Source organism: Marmota marmota, unplaced genomic scaffold, assembly GCF_001458135.2.
Source record: "Marmota marmota marmota unplaced genomic scaffold, marMar, whole genome shotgun sequence".
Taxonomy (NCBI): Eukaryota; Metazoa; Chordata; class Mammalia; order Rodentia; family Sciuridae; genus Marmota; species Marmota marmota.
Window position 1 is genome coordinate 28,614,774 of NW_025999968.1, and position 23,902 is coordinate 28,638,675.

The window sequence follows — 23,902 nt, forward strand, 5'->3', positions numbered from 1 at the left end:
CCCCAACTACTCACAGACAGGGTATAAAAACCCAGCAGGGAGTGTAGAGGACACAATTTTGACTAATGAGAAGCAAGGGACTTGAGAAAGCCCAAGACATAAGTGTCTTTAACTAGAATTTGCAGAAATTAAAGAACTTATAGAATGTCATCCAGAAAAGTAGTTCAACTCTGATTTGGAATTCCACGTCTATTTGTATAAGCAATGCTTTCTCAATACTCCATGTTGACTCCTGATGTGTTTTAAGCATGAGGATATTTCTATTTGTGTAGTAATTTGAGCATCTTTGACAATGAATCTGTGATTTGAAAATTTCCCCCATTATTTCTCAATGTTTTGATTCTATCAAGACTTCAAGTAGGACTTGTTAAAAAGGCAGAACCTACTCTAATTCCCAAGATATTTTCACTTATATTTGAGAAATCCAATTCCGGTATAGAAAACATGATGTGCTATCTTCTGGAATAATAGGATCACATAGCTTCTTGAGCTACTTGACAAAACCACTAAGAAAACAATTCCTAGGTAGCAAGCATGATGGTTCTAAAGGGTGAACGTTCAGAATTCCTCATAACAACATAGCCCCCTTTCTTTTGGTGACATAGCTTTCCACTCACCTTCTGTCTCTTTATTTTTTAAATCTTTATTCCTTATGTGGTTTTAGTATGGTTTCACTGTTCATGCCGTTTTGATAAAGGCCCAGGGTGGTGTTACTGAAAGTTGCTGTGGACATTTAAGAGGTGGGATCTTACAGGAAGGAGGTCCTTAAGTCACTGGGATGTGCCTTCAAAAATGCTGTAGCCTCCATCATCCTTTCTCTTCCTCTCGTTGGAGATGTGATCATTTGTTCCTACTTGACTTCTCTCCACTTTGTGCTGCCATCTGCTGCCCTCACCAGATTACTAGGGGGCCTGATCTTAAACTCTAAATCTCTCAAACTTTGAGCCTCATAAATCTTTCTTTACTTTTTGAGTAGCCAGTGCCAGGCATTTTGTAGTAGTAATGTGAAGGAATACATTCCAATTCTTTATCTGTATTCTTCCTTCATTGACCTTATAGTCAAATATAGACATTTAATAGCTTTCAATCATTAAACTGCACTTCTCTCTTCTTAGATCTTCAAGACTACTATGATCGTTAAACCTGTCCTAGCAAGATCTCATTTTCTTGTTTATTCCCTGCCAATTTACCGTCTGTCTTCTCTTCTAAATGCATTCTGATTATGCCACCCTCCCACATAAAACTTCTCATTTATTTCCAAAGGTTGTAGAATGTATTCACTAGCCTACAATAGTTGAAATGCTCTGTGTGTTGTATTCCTTCTCTTGAGTCTTGAGATGGTCTAGCCCACATGCTCTGGTTGAAACATTTCAATCAGAAATGTTTGAATTTGAAAACATTTAGGTTCCTCCTACCAAGCATATTAGCCCATGCAACAGGACTTTGCAAAAGGACTTTCTCCTCCTAGACCTCTACTTCATGATAACTCTTCTCTTTTTTCACCAACTTACCCTCCTGACTCTAGTTCATAAGCTACTATACTAGGGAGTCTTCCCTAACCCCTCTTTCTGCAAATCCCTCCTGTACAATCTCACAAACTGTGGTGCAACACTTTCACAGATGCAATTTAACATTTTTGGTGCAATTATTTGAATAGTGTCAGTCTTCTCAACTGGACGTTACATTCCACAAGGCCAGAACAAATATTTTGCTATCTTTGATCCCTCCAAGACAGCACTTGGTACATTTTAGATTTTCAGGAATATATGGAATGTGGGAAGCATTGAAAGATCCTTCTGTCTTAAGGGAATTGGTAATCCACCCCCCCTGGGGACAACAGGGTGACAAATTTGTAAACTGGGACCTAATGTGATTAGATCTACGATGTAGAAAGAAACTTCATAGCAATTAGAAAATGCATTGGAGTGAGGAAAAACTCTGTAATTCTAGGTAAGAGTGAGAGGCCAGACAAGAAAAGCAGCTATAAATGGAGGGTTAGGCAGCAAGGATTCGAGTATTTAAGGAAAATGTAGGAATATGGGAATATCTGATCATTTAATGTATATACTGGAATGAAAAAAAATACATAAGTAACTTCTGTCATCTAAGAGGAAGCAGATTTTAGAGAAAATTATAAATTCATAGTTGAAAACAGTGACACCCATGGGAAACTTTTGTAATTTTTATAGACAGGTCTGATGCTCAAAATCTAGCATCAGTAGTTTAAAGATAGACTTAATATAAAAACAATGAGCTATTATACCCCTGATATCATTCTTCTAGATATGGAGTTTTATTATTTGTTTTTTTTTTTTTAATTAAGTATTATGGATTGAACTCTCAGGCGCTGTACCACTGAGCTATATCCCCAGCCTTTATAAACTTTCCATTTTGAGACAGGGTATCACTAATTTGCCAACAGTGATCTTGAACTTGTGACCCTCCAGCCTCAACCTCCCAAGCAGGTGGGATTACGGGCATGTGTTACTATGCCCAGCCATTCTTCCTATAGTTATGCAAATTGAACATGGAGTCCTATAACTCATTCAAGTGAATTCCATAAAAAAAAATCAACCACGAACAGCCTATATTTTAAGACTTATTTTTCCATATCAGAATTCCTTGGAAATAGAGCTCCACTTCTTTATTTACACTTAGATTGTCACAAGCCATCCATGGGCTGTGTGTGTTAGCTATGTGCATTTGAGTGTATGAGGGCACTGGTCTGGCAATGCGCTCTGATTAGGCTGTGCCATGCAAATGTGCCTTTTCTCTTGCTCTGCCTGTGATTCCACACAGCACCTGAGATGGGTGTGACTTGCCAAGATGTCAATTAATCTACTGACCATATGACATCACCAAGCAAGACTCCACCCTTTGAAACCCTACCCCTTGCCTTATTTGGGTGGAATATAATGTCTTCTCCCCAATAAATAGGGGGAGTTTTGGTGTGCTCGCTCTCTTGCCTCCCTTGCTCCTCTTGCCCTCCAGCACAGGAGCTGACCCCTGAGGTTGCAGAGCCATCCCTGACCCCCCAAAAAGTTAGTTTGTGTTTGTGTGGTCTTTTCGTTGACAGCCCAATTCATGCTGAGTGACCCTGATCACATCACCTGCGCAGGACGTGGGCGACATAACATGACTTCTGGAACCTCAAACTCCCATTACATTGACCATGAATGGCTGAAGCAGCTCACTGTCTAGATTGCTCTGCATTTTTAAACCTGCTATTATCCATCATGTATTATCCTTCCAGAATTATCTCCTTAAATGCTGCTTCAACCTTAAAAGAACCTATAATGTTTCTCTGTTGTCTCTCACATCTAAACAAATTTATCCTTTTTAGACCCTCATAAAAAAAAAAAGATAAGATACATGTCTTATCTCTCTGTTATCCAATATCAACTCCATTGTAAGTTAAATTCTACAGTTACACCTATTTTCAGCTTCATGTCAGTTTGGTTCTTTAAGTGCATGATAAAAATCAAAATTGTCATGTCTTCACAAATCCTTCCAACTATTCATATTGCACAGTAATCTTTACTTCTGACAACACTCACACACTTATTTTAATCCTCTGCTCTATGTTTTTACACTTAAACCTCTAAATTTCCTCCCTTCTCTGGGCTCCTTGGTGCCATGCTGCAAGGCACAGGTGTATACAAGGGACTTGGTAGGATCTCTTGAGATGACTAGGGGACAGAGAGATCTTGTGAATGCCCGAGAACAGCAATGAAAAAACAAAAACAGAAACAAAAGTGGTGTTTGCCTAACATTTTTATTAATATCAATATGAGGCATAGGAATCTACTATTGAGCAAAAGAGGTAGATGAGTGCTGTGCTTACCAGGTAATTGGATTACAAAAGATTTTTATTTAAATGTTGAGGAAGAAGCATTAGAATTTCCCAGCAAAGAATTACTTCAGAACTTGAAAATTAAATTCTGTTTTTCCTAATTGTACCATTCTGGTATATTCTAAAGTTGATTTGATGGGCCTTTATTCTTTGTCCTCCTTTCTAAACAATGTAATGCCTTTTCCTACTGAGAATGATTTATTATAAATTGTCAATAAATATATCATTTTACAAGCAAAATTTCATTTTATCTGGAAAACTGAGTTCATGAGACATGGTGACAACAGTATTAGACTGAGCTTCATGTGGTTAAGAAAAAAAAAATCTTCCCCATCTGACTACTCTGTATTCAGAGGTAGCTCTCCCATAAGATGAATGTGGTGACTTTACATGTGAAGTCTTCCAGCTATCAAAAGTTTTAAAATAGTTCAAAATAAGTACCTGCAAACTAATAAAACCATGTCAGTAAAGACTGGTATTTCAATAAACTGGATCATCTTTTAGGCTTCCAGAATTCTATAAGGACATGTTGTTTGGGGAGTTTCATGGCACACTAATCCACAGTCGCGTGTGTGTGCTTATTCAGCCCATATGTGAATGCACAGTCGAGGGTAACACAGACAAAGCTCCTCCTCTCCTGGTGCTCTCAATCAGAGTTGATAACATCAGCACTATTCTAATTAAATCGCCATCTACTTCAAGAACAAATCTTGGGACAAATGTTACAGGATCGCAATCTTAGCTTTGGGTAAATTATATAACTCATGTGTATCTCAATTTTCATATCTGAAAAATGAGGATTATAACAGTATGTCAAAAGACTGTACTGAGGAACATACATATTAATACTAGCAAAGCACTTAAAATTTTTCTGACCCACAATTAAAACTAAATAAAAGTTTGCTACGGTTATATTTAATATAAAAGTATTTCAAGCTGTGTGTATTAATTTTAAAAGTAAGTTGCTTACTGTTTAATCAAAATAAGGCATTTGATTAAAAGAAAACATAATATGTATTGAAACTTTAGGTTATTTTTAAAATAAATAGTAGGCAATTTTAGGAGGATCTAACTTTATATAGAAATTACTTTTACAAAAACAATTTGTAGCCTCCTGGCCTACATTTATTTTACTTCTGTTAAGTGTTTTGCTAATAGAATATCACTCATTTGTATTGATTACAAAATATTCTCATTTACCCATTTCCATTTAAAAAAGAATTTGAAAGCAAATAAAGTTGCTGAACATTAGCCCTCTTTAAATGTGTATTTGATTCTTTTTTAAAGATCAAATTAAATGAACACCAGGGATTTTATATATGTACTTGACTAATTAATTGATGCAGTTACCAATCTCGTTGCATTTATTAGGAAAACTTTATGAGAACAATAAATCCTGGTTCATCAAGGGAAATTAAAACTTATGGAAGGTGGTGAGAAATAATAATCACTACATTCTACAAGTCAAGGACAGCAGCACATAGGAGGACATGCTCCCTTGTTATATTTAGTGGTTTGGGTTTGACATACATTAATTTGCTCCATATTCTCCTATCACTTCTTGTTCCCTTCCATCTCTAAAAATGCCTTGCTCAAGATTATCACCTTCCATTTAAATCTCAGCAGGCATTACTTTTGTGTGAGTTTGGGGAATAATATAATGTCATGGGCGAATTTTACTTATTAATTTCCTTAATTCATTTAAAGTACAACCGCAACACAACCATGACATTTCATAATACAACACTTCTTTGCACATGGCCAAGAGAATCGATTTCAACAAATGAATGTATTTACTAAGTCTCACATTAAGATGAATGAGAAGACATGATTATAAAACTTTCACAATATGGAAAAAGAGATGTGGCAAAAGGAAAAAAAATAGGACTACATGGTAGACAGACATAACCCCAAAAGGAGAGAAAAATTCTATGTTTAGGAACAAAGGAATTATTAATAGCTGGTGGTTGTAGGCAACCTCTAAAATGATCCCCAGTTTTTCTTGTACGAAAGTTTTTATATCCTTTTGGAATCCCCTCATTTTGATTGTAGTCTGGACTTAAGGATGTGTTTCAAAACAGAATATAGCAAAAGAAAAGTGTTGTCATTCCTAAAATTAGACCTGGCTTTATTTTTCTGGCTTTGTCTCTCTAGTCTCTGAGGGAGCTTGGAGCCTGCCTCATGTTGAGCTGACCAGGCAGACTCTCAGGTGGAAAGATGCTGATGCTCTCTCTGGACATTAGCCATCAAGAACCTGATGGTAGATAAGAGCCTCATGAGTGAGCATGGAAAGTGGTCCTTTTGTAGCTGATGGCGATGATGCAGCCCCAGCACATACCCTGCCAGCAGCCTGTGAGTGCCTCTGAGTGGGAAGTCCCTGCAAAAGCCTGTCTAGATTCCTAACTCACCAAATTATGAGTTAATATATGTTTCTTGTTTTCAATGGATTCCTATTTACTCTACCCATCACAAAATTTGTTGTGGTTAAGCATATCAAAACAGTAAGCTTCAGGAAGATAGGCAAAGTCATGTATGATAAGTTTTGCACATTGTTCATTTCAGAATATAAATGTGTATATATCATTCAATGTGTTCTCTTTGTGAGCATAATGATAGAATTATCTATAAAAATGAGCTATTGCTTTGAATTTAAATTACCTAAATAATTGTTTCAAATCTCTGGTTTCAGATTGTTGGGTATCAAAAGTTACTTAATCAAGGTTCAGTCTCCTTCTGTTTATCACTTAAAGAAATTTCAACTTAAACTGGAGGAATGGAAAGTTGCTACCAAATCCTCTGTAATCTTTTGGAGAAAAGCATCTCCCTTTCAAATCACAAGAAATCAAAGGCATGAAATGTCATTCTACATGGTTTCATTTACAGTTAATTTCATAAATTGTGATTAGTTTAAATATGTGTAATATTAATAGCTTACTTTCTGCACGAGCAGATACAAACTTCGGAAAACTTGTCTATTTGCTCTTCATTTTTAAAATGCTGGGTTAAAAGACAGAGCAAGGGCTTTTCATAGTTAGGAAAAGACAGATAATCAAATGTATTCTTATAATAATATTCTGTTCAAACTAGGTTGTATTGATTGACATGAATGGAATATTTGTATGGACATGCAAATATGAAAAGAAACAGAGCCATTGAAATACACAAATTATGAAATATAAAATGTCTAATAATGAAAATTATATAACAATATAATAAATTTCTATAAATATATATAATAAAAGGAATTACTAAGCAGAAAATATGGTAGACACATATAGAAATAATTATACTGTATAATTATCATTTTATTTTATATCAGACAATTTTTGAGTATCTGCAATGGGCTAAGAACCCATCACTGGAACTGATGAACTTGTTTGATAAAAATATATTATTTTTTTGATCACTTAAATATACATTTTAAAAGGTTTGTCTGATAGTTTTCAAAATGCTTTGTGAGGGCTGCAGTTGTAGCTCAGTGGTAGAGTACTTGCCTAGCATGTGTGAGGCACTGGGTTTGATCCTTAGCAACACACAAAAAATAAATTAATAAAATAAAAGTATTAAAGAATGCTTTGTGAATACACATGTCATTAAAATAAAAGCAACAACCTGTCAAAACACGATCACAATAGAAAAGTTATGCTGAAAATAGTTTAGAATTACATGGACTTCTGTCACACAAACAAAATCATATTCAATAAAAATATAATTATAATTATCAATTAGTGATGTTACCTATAATATTTAACATATAAATTAACATTCTAGAATAAAAAAAATCTTAAGCATTGACATGTTTTGACATATCTCACTAAATTTTAAGTTATTGAATCCAAAGATAGCATCAACTGTGACTCCCATTCTTTTATTTATTTATAAGAAAAAGAAAACACTTCTATTTAAAATCTGGTATACCAGGGAGTTTAAGATACTTCACACATTAAGACATTTTGAATGTGGAAAACATCCATGCTGTTTCAGTGATGATAAATGACATCTATCTGTATAAAATATTCTAAGAAAATATCAATGTCTGGAGAGATTTGATGGAATATATTTATGCTAGGAAAAATAATCCACTAAAATCACTTGTTTTAACTCTTCTCTTTTTAGAAAATAGTTTCTATTTATGTACATATAAAATCCACTTGGCTTTTAATGAACATCAATTATACTTCAATTTTTCATATTACTCATGAAGGAAAATAATTTAAACTTCTTTACAGAACTGCCAATTGCAATTTATCTTTGTTCTTTCAGTTAGGAGAGGTTCATAAATCAGCAAGTTGAGCATTTACTAAATGACAAAGAAACACAATTACAAATGAATGATACAATCTAATATTTTCCCTCAAACATACAAATTTATTATAGTTTTAGTAGGGAAGTTTCCAAAGAATTGTGAAAGGACATTTCTTTTCATGTATCTAATTTGATATTATTGGGAGGACTCCCAAGATTATAAAAATTGTGATGGAAAATAAATATTCAATGGTTTTAAATTTTCAAAAATTAGAAATTTACACATTACTAAAACCTTTTAAAAACAATAGTAGTTTAAATATTATATTAGATGCCTGAAAATATAGATATGATTGAGTATTTTTTCCAGCTTCCTAAACCATACAATTGCATTATACTGTCAAAAGGAGGCTACCTATTTTAACAAAAGCTGGCTTAGGGTTCTATCTGTGTGATCTTGGACAATATCTGTCCTTTGGGAATCCACTGCCTTAACCGTGAGGCATATGTTCATATATACTGATTTTCTTAAATTAAAAATCTACATGAAGGCCTAAATACAGTACCTAAAGTATATAACTGTTTATTAAAAAAAACAGTTATAAAAGGAACTTGCATTATTTCACAAGGAAACAAGGAGAGAGATAATTTAGCAGAGTAACACAATAGCAACTAACTTTTCCAAAGCATTTTAAAGCAAAGAAAGTTCAGCCTCTTTCAATATACTCTTACAGAAATTACCTACCCCTTTTAAGTCTATGTTATAAATTTACAATTGAATGGAGCTATGTACAGATAATTTATCAGTTCACGTACTTGGTGCTGCTAAGCCAAGAGCAATTGTGTCCCTCCAGGGCCATGTAATGTGGAGGGCACTTTTAATTGTCAAGAATGGGTGGGGCTGATACTAGCATCTAGTGTATATAAACCAGAAACACTGCTGAACTTCCTAAGATGCATAAGAAATCTCTCAAATCAAAGAAACAACTAGCCCAAAATCTTAATCATACTATGGTTGATAAGCATTGCCCTTCATGTTTCTTATATATCCATTATACAATTTAAAGTGTGAATTTTAATGAATGCAATGAAAGAAACATGCTTGAAAGGGTAAAAACATATCTATCAGTTTTTCTTCTTATCAGGAAAAAATTATTTTAAAAATCGTGTTTTTTAAGGAAGTAGACTCTTTGTGTGATGCTACCTGCCTGTCAGTGACCAGATTTTAGATTATGAGGCATTTAATTATTTGTCTGTTTGTTGCAAAATCAAGTTTGGAACCAAATTTGTCTCATTACCCATCCTGAAAGAGAAGAAAAGAAAATAACGTTTGCCATAGACTTAAGGATCTATTATTAAGGATCTATTATCTATCATTAAGAATCAAGTCCTTAATTTAAGTCAAGAACTTCTGTATATAAGTTTAAGAATATACGTTTTTGTAATATGTTATATGGCTTGCAACTATGTTCCCCTGAAGAATATTCAAACATCCATGCCAGATTGAAATCTATGGTGAGACAGGCTGCCTTGCTAGGCTAGACCTTCTACCTATTGAGCAGTTTACTGAATACTATATATATCAAGCTAATTTACTATACTATCTACTTCTAAAAGCTCTTGAATATCTTTTGTGGTTGAAGAATAATCAATTACTTACTCAATTCAATTCAACAAATATTTATTAAGTATTCACTCATTCTTGTTTTATCTCCCCTTGTGGGCTGCTATCCTTAAGAGCAGCTGAAGAAGCAAAATGACTTCCATTTATTAAAGACTTTTATTTTAAACATACTTAAGTGCAGTTCGCAGCTCTTCAACTGCTCTTACCAAATCCTCAGAGGCTCCATTGTGGAGCAAATTCATGTTCCTTCATACAGAAACAAGAGTAATGTGTTCCCTTTTCATTCTGCCAAGAAAGTATCAGCATTATAACGAGGGAAGGGATGTGTAGAGTAGACCTGGAGTGTCTAAATATGAGTCATCATACATTACTATTAGTATGTAAACTCATTTATACATTCATAATAAGATAGTGAATAACATGGATTTACATTTCAAAATGTCACAATGTTAATGTATATTTTATTTATTATATTTTATTTGTTCCTGGTTTACATAATTCAGAAGCCTACTAAATGTTTTGGGACACACACACATGCTTCTATTTCCATTAAGGACCAACACATTTTTTTTTTCCTTTTTATTCGTGAATAGCAGAAAGACTAGTTAGATGCCAATCTTAAAATAAATATTATTTATTTGGATCAATATATAGATGATTCCTTCCAAGAACATTAGTCACAGTACTTCTGGGAACTGACTCCAGATTTATCCCAGCCAAAAAAAAGAATGGGCATCTTCTTGGGACTCTGAAGACAGCCCCATTGTGTTCTCCTAGGAATGTAAAAAATAATACTCTGTCATCTGTCTTGGAGCCAGGATTATGTTTGTTTTACAGGAAGCTTACTGCATTAGTACTTCATAAGGTTTTTTTTTTTTTTTTTTAAATCAACTCTGTCAGAAAGTACTACTGCAGATACCTCAGATACAGATTCTTTGCCTTAGTTTAAGCAAAGCCAGCCTTAACTTTTTAGGCAATGCTGTGTTCTGAATGAAGCTCATCCTTCTAGCATGAAGGACTGAGATCATAGATGTTTATGATCTATGAGAGAGAGAGAGAGAGAGAGAGAGAGAGAGAGAGAGATACTCATATACATATATATGTCCTCATATATGTATACTCGTGCCTGTGTCATACATAAAAATAAGAGGTTTTTCCTACTATAAACAGTAACTCTATTGACTACAAAATAAACCTCATTTTCTGCAGTATGGCATTAAAAGCTCTTTCCAGTTTGAATTCAACCAACTTCTTCAGGTGATTTGCCTTTTGGATGCTTATGAGGAATTCATTTATGTTGTTCTTTAGAGCTAGGTCTATTTTATACTACATTCTTTGCCCTTATGCCTCAAATTCTTTTTGGAAAATCTTATTTTCCTAAAGTACAGAAACAAGTTTTGTTCATTTCAGTATCAACTACAGTGACGAAAGACAATAACATGTACACAGGAGAAATTTTGCAAGTGTTTTTGAAGAACTGGAATATAAACAGAATGAAATGTAGCAAGTGTGTATATTTTTAGACCAAAAATAAAAATAGAGACATGAAATATTGGGTTATTTCACAGCCCTGAAAGTAAACAGAAGTCAAGGAATGTTGGCATTATCCTGTTTACCAAAGTATTGTTGACTTCTGCATTTTTTTTTTTGTTTGCAAAACACAAAGCTTCATAACAGTTAGGAAACATGCTCACAAATCTACTGCTACTTTTATATCAAATGTAAAAATCTCTCAGTCAAACATCTACGTTTCTTTCCCAACTTGCACACTGTTTCTCATACATCTTAAACCACTTTCATCCCCTGGCTTCTGTAACAATTCATTTTCTCTGCTCACTCCTTGATTCTTTGATCTCCTACTTACTGTTTTGTGTATATTCTGTCATTTAAACACCTAATCATCTATTTTTATTCTTTATCCTCATATCATTTTTCACATAACATGACATTTTAACATATCTGTTTCTATGTATGTAAATAGCTCAGCTTTCACTGTTTTATAAAATTCTGTTCTCACTAAATCAATGCTATAAAATTACATTAAGTTTCATTGTTCTCTTACTATATCGCCACTCCTACAATAACAGGAAAAATACCTCATTTATGATTTTGAAATTGTATTCTTCAGTTCGGGCCCCATATCATAGAATTCACAATCTTCAGGTTTAACTATTTATACCAAAGCAATAAATATTGTTCCTTACATAATACACTTTATATATAGCTTACATTTATAGGGAATAATACTATTTATAAAGACATTGAGTTATTATCTCAGAATGTAAACATACAAAATGGCCATTAAATAAAATTATTTTGTTACAGAAAGAGTTTTCTGAACCATGGGTGGAATGGAGCTACTTGTAAGCAGGTTAGAAAGTATCTTCGTCATGGAAATCACTGCGCATCTGGTTTCTCCCAGCACCCAGCTTCAAAATACATTGAAATAGAACACATTGCTTTTTTTTTTTCCTTTGTGAAATCTTTAAATAAATTTGTAGAAGATATTATCTCATCATGCTTTCTTTTAGAATAATGTTTCAGGACTTCAGTTACAAACAAGAACAACAGAAAATAGTACACAAACATGTTCTATTTCTATCTTCATTGGTATTAACAATCATGCAGCATTCATTTTTTAGAAGTGATTTTTTTGTGGAAAATAAAAGTATGTTTATGGTACAGTAAATGAACCTCAGATGCATAACCACACTTGACAGATTTTAGCCTCTAATGCCTAAATCCTTCTTCAACATCACTGATATAATCTCTGAAAATCTAAGTATTAATTTGAGAGTTTCATTTTGTTTACATCATCTGACAAGAGGATTCATAGCGCATCTTATGTAAATTGCAATTATACATAGAACACTTTTTAGAGCCATCTTCATATTATACTTTACATAATTTAATTGTATTCACTTGCTTTTTCTTTTGAATGGGAATGAAGGATACAGTCTAAACACAAGACACTAAAATTAAAATAAAACGACTTGAATTCTAAATAGTAACATTATATTGTAAGAATTATCGGGAAAAGGTATTTCTCCACTGAAGATTGAAAATTGGAATTTTTCCAAAAAATACATAATTCGAATTTTAAAGCACATAGTTATCTGTCATTCTAAAATGTGTTTTATTTGAAATAACTTTAAATGTGCAAAGAAAGGTGAAAAAATATACATGATACCATATACTTTTCATCCAGTTTCTCCTAAAGTTAACTTCTCATGTAATGATATTAATTATATATTCTTGGAATACAGGTGATATAAAATGCTGCATTTAGTTGCCATATGTCCTTAGTTTCTTTCAAATTGTAATTCCTTGTCCCGGATTCTTTGACATTTATTAATTCTGTATAAAGTAGGATGCCCCTAGATTTGGGTTTGTCTGATGTTTCTATTACACTGGGCTATCAACTGTCAGGAAGAATACCACAAAGGAGAAATGACTTTCTCACTATAACATTTATTATATCATGGGATTCAATGCCACATGACCTTACTGGTTAACTGAGATGACCGAGTTAAGAGAACATCTGCTAGTCTCTCATCTGTAAGGCTATTTATCTTTCCCTTTCCAGACTTTACTAAAAGTGAGTCAACAAATGCAGTGCTCACTGAAAAGGGGAGGAATTAAACTCCTTCTTCTGGAGGATGAGTAGCAAAGAATTGTGGATGTTTAGTAAAACACTGAACAATTAATAAGATTTTTAAGAAGATAGGTAAAATTATACAAATATACTGTTTTTCTTGATAGATTTACTACAAATTTGCATTTAATTTACCAATTTTAATTTACCTGTTATGTACTAGGAATATTAATATGTATCTATAAATTATTATGTAAGATGTATATGTTTAATGTTACACTCTTAAATTTATGACAAAATTTAATGTAAATAACATTAAAGGTGTATATGTATATATGTGTATATTTTTTTAAAATTCTTCTCTTAATCCTATCGATTTATATTACCTCATTGCCATATGTCCTACTGAATTCTTGTGTGTTAATCAAGGACAATATTTTATACATATATCCAATGCTCTGAAAATGTTTGTGGGATTATACAAATGAATAAAATTGTGAAAAAAAATCTCAAATGAATGAGGCTGGTCTTGGAAAATTGATCAAATTAACATTCTGTGAAATAAATACTCAACATCAGTACTAGAATAGCTAGTTTGTTATTTTACAGTCAAAATAAAAAAAAATTATGTGTATTATATATACATATTTTCCTACCATATAGTACCAGTTTGTAAGTGCACATAGAAAACAATCTACCCAAAAGCAATCTTCTAAAGATTTCATTATATAGACTTAAAAAAGATAACCATTTAAATATTTCCTACAACTCAAAATTTATTAAAAGAAGCTATCCTGCTAGTACAGTTTTAGAAGTTGTATATTCATAAAAGTTAAAAGAGAGATTATGTGAAAAGGTTTTTGTATTATCATTATATTTGTGTTAAAATAGTAGCTCATATATTCCAAATACAAAATAGAAACTAAAAAAAAATTCTCACAGATTTGTACATCTGTGTTCCCTGTTTAGTCCTTGCAAGCACCATTCAGAAAGGCAAGAATGCTGATATAAACCATCTCATTTACTGCAGCATTTAGGATCATTTGAAAAGCAGCAAATCACAGGGGAAAACTGCAAAGAACAAAGGTGAGTATTCAACAGTCTTTGAAATGTCTAGAGAAGGCATACACACACCCATGCTGCTTCCTGCTATACTGTGTTTTCAAATAGTACACATACACATTAGGAAGAACGAGAGAATTATCAGAGGAAGTAAAACCATATTGATTTCCTTTCATATAGTCACGGATGAATGTAGTATATTTGATGTGTCAAAATTAGTAAAATCTATTTTTTTCAAAAGTATGCTTTTATGTTCTATTTTTATTAGTCAAGAGAAAAATTCCCAATATGAAAGGTAAAATAGCTGCTAGGTTTCTTCTGTGGAAGTAAAGTTATTGCAGTTTTTATTATTCATAGGCACCTTGCGGAAGTAAATTGGTTATCTAAAGATTAAGTAGACCCATGGATTTTCAGTTTTTCATCACTTATGAATGATTTAACATAACAAATATGATTCATTTAAATATTCAAAACTACTAAATATTGCAAATTTGTCTGTTTCAATAATAGTCTACTGAAAAAGACACTGTAGTACATTTGAATTTCTGAGATTAAACATATGCAAAATAAACATTTTTTTTTTCAGATTTCTAGCATACTTTTATCCAATGCCTCTGGAGTTTTAAAAGTGTGCAGTATGTGGGGCCATATTGTCAGTACTTCTAAATTTATCTAATTTCTCAATTTGTAAAATAATTACAGAATAATGCTGTACATTAAGGAATTAATGGGTTAAAAATGTTCCAAAAAGATAAAGAACAGAATTCACAAAATATTTTAATAGAATCAAGATTATTCCCAAATAAGTAAAAGTTTAAATTCCTTATTACCTAAATCTCAAAAATAATCAATTATGGAAATTCAAGAAAATCCATAAGTATTTTTCAAGTCACATTTGGTTGGACATTCTAAGCAAATAGTTTAATTTAAACCCTGAAATATTAACTAGCCAAAGTACATAATCTACTGTTTAATCAGTATATATGGAAAAAAATTTGCTCTCCCTATTTATTTATGAAAGTAATTTATGTTTGTTGTCATCTCAGATTGCATCAAACTATATATATTACAGGCTTATTTCTGTACATTACTACAGATTATTTGTGTCCCTAATATTACATAATCAAGAGCAAGTATGAAGTATATTGCATGTTTAGTATATAAAATTCTACATTTTAGGACTTTTCTACTAAATTCAATAATCAAATTATCTGCCTTTCCTGCCTCTACATTTCTTTTGTGTGGTCTATTTCATCCATGGAAGAATAAGTATAATACACTAAAGTTTCATGTGATGATTGTGATTTTTCTGTTTCTATTAGAAAACAGTATAATATACATATGACAGTATTATATGAAATTTAAAAGACTTGATCTTCTTTCCACTTTTTATGGTAAGCACAATTTTTTGCTTTAGGTAACTTTGGTACTATAGTTTCTTTTTCCATTCACTTCTTAATGAGCATCCTTGTTGGATTTATATTTTGGCTACTGTAAATAGTGCTGCAATTAATACAGGAGGGCAGGTGTCACTGACATAGTGATTTTACTTCCTTTAGATATGTCCTCAGAATTGAGAATTTTTAATCACATGATCGCTCTATTTTTAATTTTTGAGGAACCTCCATTCTTTTTCCATAATGGCAATACTACTTTCCAGTTCCACCAACCACGTGAGTTTCCTTTCTCTGCATCTTCATCAGCATTTAACACAACCTACTTTAAATGCAGATGGCTGCTAGGTTGTGTCCACAGAGGAGAACTTAACTCTCTCTATGCCAGCAGTTGTTACTGGAATATTTCCTCCCCAGGTGATTTTATAGAGGGTTGTTTTATAAAGGGAATAACTGAAAAAAAAAATGAAGCAATTTTCTTATCTATAGAAGTGGGTTATAACACATGAACAAATATTCATGTTATATTCAAAATGCAGGCAGATCCAATGTTTTAGAACCTGTTATCTCCAAGCACGACAGACTTCCATGGATAAGCTCATTATTGTCCTGACTCTGCATATAATCAGACAAAGTTCAAGTGGCCACAGCTTTATGCCTAAAAAGTCTAAGGAAGGGGCAGAAAGACTTTGGTATTAGGAACACACATGTCACACTTATTTTTAACATCAAAGATAACTTAAGTGTTGCTTCTCTATGTTGGGTGGCATTTCATTACTTCATATTCATTTAGTCTCAGAAACTCAAATCCTGCCAACTCTCATGTTATATGCGTATCTAAAGTAGAAAAGAATTTTTCTAGCTTTATCTTTTGTAATAGTTTCATCAAACAGATATCAAAAGCCTACAGAGCATTAGTCAGGGACAGGGTGATTAGTTTCTCTCTTTATGGATGGGTAATTAATATAAAAAGGATGGAAAAAAATCCTTAATCCCATTACACTTGATCCATCATTTAGCAATGCTTTTTGACTCTTCAAGGTAAAATCTGCATCTGAATTTCCCCAAAGCAATCAAGTCGTCAGTTTCAGAAAATTATAAAACCCCACAGCAAACTGCACATCACTGATAGAAAAAAGTGAGGTTTCTGACATTCATCTAAGAGAATCTCATTGAAAGAAACTGTTTCAAAGATATCACTTTTTAAATTATCCCTAATAGAATCGACCTAATTTTGCTTTAGTGTGTACAATCTCAGGATAAAGGCAATACCTGCTTAGGAGAAAACAAAATATATCAAAAGAAAGTTAGATAGAAAACTATAGATAATATTTTATGAGTCGGTGAGGTGGTGGTAAGGCTTATTGAAATGCATTTAGAGTTGCAAAGTAACAGAGCAACCTATTGCATGATAAAGATAAACCTTTCTTAGAATGCTCAAAGCAACCTTTCCAAACTCATTAAGTAGATCCATCAAGACTGTGTATTGACCGGGCCCACAACTTTAAATATTATTGATTTCTCTTCTTGGCCAACTACATCTTCTAATGCTCCATGTATCACAAGATTAAGACATGACTCAGATCAACTGTAGTATCATTCATGTTACAGTTGATGGATGTGACTCATGTAACACATTTTTTTTTCCACAGAACTTCCTTACTCTCAATCCTCCCCTTTATTGTTTTATTATTTCATTGGAATGAACAATTAACTCTCTCATTTTAAAAATTCTAATAAAAGATATTTTACATAAAATGTACAATTTTATCTAATTTAAGTGATTAGTTTTGTGGCACCATGTACATAAACATGTTACATTGTTATGCAACCACCAGCACCATCCATCTCCAGAACATTTTCATCATCTGAAAGTCAAACACTTCACCTATCAAACACTCCCCATTCGAATGTCTCCTCCCTTCATTCTTTGTCCCTCACTGTTCTATTTTTCCTCTCTTGGAATGTGATTTTGCTAGGAACCACCTATAAGAGGAATCACATAACACAATATCATCCTTTGTGGCTGGTTTGTTTTACTTATCATATCATAAGGCATATCAACATTATGGTATTGGTCATAATTTTTCCCCTTTTAAACTGAATAATATTCCACTATGTTTTTATATCACATTTTATTTATCCATTTATCTGAAAATGAAGACTGGGGCTGCTTCAACCTTTTGGCTATTGTAAATAATGAGTGTTCAAATACTGTGCAAGACCTTGCTTTCATGTCTTTGGGATCTACACTCAGATGTGGAATTGCTAGATGCTATGGCAATTTCATGTTTGATTTTTGGAGGTATCACCATTTTCCATAGTGGTTGAATTAGAAATGCTGAAGGGGTTCAATCTCTTTGCATTTATCTTCCCCATTCTTCTGTTTATACATTATCAGTAATAACTGGAAAATACTTATGCAAATCTCATAACATTAGTAGCTAAACTTAGTAAGCTTAAAAGGGTGGATAAATTTCTATAATAAAATGTATATATTATATTAAATAATAGGAAACTAAAAGGCAAGGTACTGAATACTAACTTAACTCTTATGTATTCAGTTCCCTTAAGGTCACTCTCATGCCTTTATTTGAACACATTAAAAAAAAGACTTTATTAAGAAATAAGTCAACTGGTGATAAGAAAATATTTCAGTGGGAAATAATAAACAAGAATCTCTAACAAACAGTGAGTCTCAATTTTCTGAGAGTTTCTAGCAAGAAAGCAAATAAATAAATGAACAAAGAACACAAACAATACACCTAACAGTTTATCCCACTCATATGTACTTTTCTTATAAGGCAATGCAGTAGACCTCAAATATTTGAAAGTCTGTTATGTGTAAGAAGGATTAGGCTTTTGTGTTTTTCAAAAAAAGCAAAAGTGCCAGTGCTGAAGAGCTAAGACGAGGCAACTTCCAGCTCAATTTAATGAACTTTCTAACCCAGAGACCCTCTGAAATATGAGATGGAGTGTTTGGGAAAGTACAGAGTTCACTGTGCATTTTTAAGGATAAATAAGAGATGAGAGAGCCAGGGGTATCACAAGTGGTTTTTCTGGCCAGCAGGTTAGCATAAACCTCCCGAGCACCTTAAAATTCCTCTGTTTCTCTGATTCTGAGAGTTTTTTTAACCACTGTGTACAATATAAAAAGACAAAGTTAACACTTTAATGACTGAATGGTAAAAGTTGGGTATAAATAAAATCATAGCTAATAGTGACTCAACTATGATATGGAGATATGAATGCTCTATACAAAAGAATCAGGCATTATCAGGAAAGAACTTGTTTTTTTAAAACAGACTTTTCCCATGGTTACAGCCTTAAAAATTGAATTGTTCATATTACTGAAGGGCTCAATGCCTTATTCTTTTACATTTCAATGAATTTTCTTTAAATAAAATAAAAATCTTCTCTCTTTACAATGTATTTCTATTTTTATTTTACTTGTGGGCAGCCAAATAGATATGTATACATGATAGTCCCAGAAATTTATCAAACTGTTACTCACTTGTTAAAAACATGATGACTCAGTCTCCTAATAATGTCAGAGTGGCATATTATATTTGGCCAAAACGAAGCCTGAGACTCTTTTGCAGAAGTGTTGAATTAAATGAGTTGGTAATACTTAGACTGGAAAAATATTTCAAAAAATCCCATATTGTAACTTGAATGAGTTAATAGTACTATTCATAATCTGTGATGACATGAAAGCCTTTATTTTGAAGAGTTTTGGATGGATTTGCAAAATAAGTTTGCAAAATTTTATTAAAAAGTTTCTACATAAATTGAAAAATTATACTGTCTTTTTCCCCGGATTTGGCAACTCTTATATACCTATATATACCAACTATGTATACATCTTTATAGACAGAGATATATTTAGTATATCCTATGCTATCTTTAATCTCTCATTGCCATTGTCTGAGTTTAGAATTGTAAATCTAAACCAACTAATCTTTAATCTCATCATACACAGAGCCACTGGTAGAGATGGTCTTCTGACATCTTTTAATAGCAACAAACCTGCAGTTGATAATCATCTGGATCTGTTCATTAAAACATTCACTGCCTACCCATTGCTTAGAGAATAAAATTTAAAGTCTTAACTTAGTCTTCAAAGAATCACAATTTACTTCCAGAATATCTTTCTTTACTTTCTATACTATCACAATTTTCCTTGCACTTGACAATTTCTGATCCTTTGTTCCCACTCTTTCCTCTACCTATATCCTCTCCTCAACGTCTGTCACTGTCTTATCATTTTCCATGTCTTCTAAATACAGCCTTAACCACTACATTTAGGCAAAATATCTGTGAGCTCACCATCAGAAAATAGTTGCTACTATTTAAATTCTGTATATTCTATATATTTAATTAGAACAATTATTTTTATAATGCCTTTCCCATTAAGCTCTGAGTCCTTTAAGGGAGATTAGTTCATCTTATTAGTTTTTGGGTCTCCTATGTCCCTCATATATTAATTTGCTATTAAGTGATCAAAATATGTGTTAAATTGAACTTTTTATAATTAGGAAAACAAAAGTGAACACTGTTAAAAAGACTTACAGAAACTTAGGCTTGGCATTATCCAGTGCTTCCAAGAATAGAAACTGGGGCTCACCCATGATTGCAATCTGGCGATTTTACCATTAGAGAATATTCATCCCCAGGTAACCTAATTTTTTTTGACAGTAGGCAATGCTCTGCAACTGTAGTACAAAAATAAAAACTTAATAGCACAGCTATGTGAGACTTGTTTATTGAGATAATGCCTTTAACTTTAGTTTTTATATATATATTACCTAAGAAAGTAAAAGATAAACATTGATAGTTTAACATGGAAGTTTACGATTCAGTAACTTAATCATACATTCTTCTTGGAGTATAAATTCAGACAAACTTTTGGGTTGTAGAGATTCAAAATAGTTGAATATATTATATAATATTTATTTGTGATTGCTATTTCAGAGTCTATATCACACCATGAGGTTGCCTTTATTAATTGTTCTTTTTGAAATCATGATTCAATGATTAAGAAAATGTCCATCTTTGTCATATTAAATGCTTGCTAAAAAGAAAAAAAAATATAACTGTACATAGAGAATTTTAAAATCATTTGACAGGAATGACAATTTCTGTGAGGTTGCCAAGAATGAATGAGAACCAAATCTAGATGAATACTCTGACCTCCATCTCTATATTCATGTGTCAATAAGCAAGAAGGCAAACTTCTCTAATCACTAAAATAAGGGGATAGTGATTGTTTTCTTCAGTGGGAAGTGATTAAAAATCATTATTATGTATAAAGTACTTTAAATGTGAAAAATCTATTTTGGACATGTATAAAGATTTTGGACATGTATAAAGATATTCCATAACTAACAACAATTTGTAATTTTATTATATAGAAGTTAATAAGAACCTCAGAGATGCTATACCTACAAAGAACAATCATTCTTTTCCTTTAATGAAAAAATATCACCATAGTTTAAACTTACGGTTATTATGAAGCTAGTCATACTTAAAATTCTTTCTCCACTCAGTATTACTATTTCAATAATGTTTGTTGGTTTATTTTTACCACATTATGGTGTTTCAATAAAAAATTCTAGAGTATAAATCACCTACTATGACTGTTTAGCTTCAAGCAAGACACTCATTGAATACAGTATAAGAAGAAAACCATAATTTTGTCAGAAAGATAACACTTGTATATTCAGGTATTATCTATAGTTAATGGCTTGGTTAGGTATCTAATTGTAACTATCTATAGAAATCAATCAATTGAACAAAAGTTTCAGGCAATTAATACTTGAGTAAAATAGTGCTTTTGTTTATGTAGAAATACTAAGTTTATATATCTTTGTTTTCTACCAAGCTGCACATAGCATCAAAACCCCAATCTCTCAATACACAGGAAGTTAACCAAGACTTTTTACTGATCAACCAATTTATTCAGCTTAGTGATTGCTGTCTGAGCCAAAAAGTTTTTTTCTCTGCATGCAAATCTGGGTCAGCTTCATCTAACATAAGGTCAAATGAATATAGGAATCCTCAAAGTTCAGCACTGCAGAGAAACGACATGAATAATTTTCCTTCAAAAATGTTAAAAACTGATGTTACCAATCTACCATTGGATTCATTGAAAAATCACAATGTTTTACCCAGGAGACATCTAATTTTCCGCACCACAACTTACTTTAAAAGGCTCCAGGGTAAATTTATTGCAAAATGTATTTCTAGGTAAATAAATAATTTGACCCATGTATGGAAATTTTGGATAGATGCCAATTAAACAGGAGAGAAGTGCTGAAAAAAATAAGTTGTCATTTTAATTTTAAAGTAGTTGATCTTGAGCTATTATCTTTGACAGTAGTTAGAGAGTCGGGCCATTTCTCTATTGAGGGCTCTTAATTTGTGAAAATAACATCATACTATCAGCACAGGAGAAAACACATCTTTTGAATTCTCTAAGGCAAAAAATGTATTATTTTCTCAAGTTTCTGTGAGTGAATAATTGTGTCAAAAAGTTTCTACTCTAAAATAGTGCTATTATATAGTCTTGTTCAATTCACTGTTTTCTCAATATACTGAAAACCAGTACACATTGTTAGCAGTCTTACTTCAACATTCCTTTGGTGGTATTCTTGAAAAATATGAATACTGAGACATTTTACTTCCTACAGGGAAATCCTCTTTCATCATCTTATAATCCTTATGAAGAGTGAAAAGAAGTTGCTTGTTTTTCAAGTTATATATATACCTATATATGTTTGTATATAATTATATACAAAATTCTTTAAAGTAATTTATATATTATATATTATATATTATATATATATACACACACACACACACACACACACACACTCATTGCCTACATAAAAATTACTTTAAGGATAATATGTTTAATATACCTGGAGAATTGAACTGCAATGAGGGTTCTTAAAATGAAACCATGTAGCTGGTTGCAGTGGTACACACCTTTAACGCCAGAGCCTTGGGAGGCTGAGGCACGATGATTGTGAGTTCAAAGCCAGCCTCAGCAATTTAGCGAGTCCCTCAGCAACTCAACTCAGTGAGATCCTGTTTCTAAATAAAATACAAAAAAAGGGCTGGGTATGTGGCTCAGTGGTTAAGCATCACTGGGTCCAATCCTAGGTACCAAAAAAAAAAAAGGAATGCAATCCTGCAATTATGTAGGCATGCATAAGTACATGGATTCAAGTTTAAAGAAAAATAAACACAATAAAATTTTACTAAAATCCAATAGTTGGTAAAAAAAAAATTAAAGAAACTAAGTGTTAAAATACTTACATATTTACTGGAATACCATGAACTATTATCAATAATGTTGTAAACACTGACAACATGGACATTTATATAAAGTATAATGTTATCAGAAAAAAAATAATTTTTAAACATTACAGTTAACATTATCACTTGCTATATAATAACAGGGAGGCATCATTTAATCTTAATGCCTTCACTTTTTAGGATCTAAATTTTAGATGGAAGGAGACCATCACTAGTCTGTGGCTATGTGGGCCTACAGATACCTAACATGAAAAAATCCACAGAATTTACAGTTAGTGAATGAATTAATTTGGGAGTATTATGACTATGGGTAATTATTTTTTTTCTTTGATTTAACTTTTTTTTATATAGACTTCACAGGATGTGCTACTTTTGTAATAAGAAAATTCCCTTTCAAAAAAATGCCTTTTAATACAATTAAAAGTAAATTAAGATTTGGAATGGATTTAGTTTTTAGTCATTAAAAAAAAAAAACTATGGGGCAAAGAAGTGAATATAGCACATGGGTTGAAGGTTTGCATTTTAGAGTTATGCTTTTCTGAGTCTGAATTATATCTCTGCATCTCCTACTTAACAAGGAAAACAGCTCTCTAGACAATGGTGTTGTAAACCTCAAATACAATAGTGCTTGCAAGGTACTTGGCACTCATAGTTAATTTCAAAGGATAGTTGCTTTTATTATTACCATAAAATCTAATTTTAATAAAATGAACAATCTACAAACTATTAGATATTTCACACTTTGTACTCTTTTTGACAATAAAATATTTCTAAACCTTTAACTCATACTTCGACCTGGGCAAATA

General features: G+C 32.3%; 1 protein-coding gene across 4 annotated transcripts in view; it reads right to left on the reverse strand.

The window, feature by feature from the left end:
* Positions 1-23,902, reverse strand: part of Cadm2 (cell adhesion molecule 2) — a 1,008,835-nt gene that overhangs the window by 774,090 nt on the left and 210,843 nt on the right. The gene's annotated exons all lie outside the window — the stretch shown is intronic.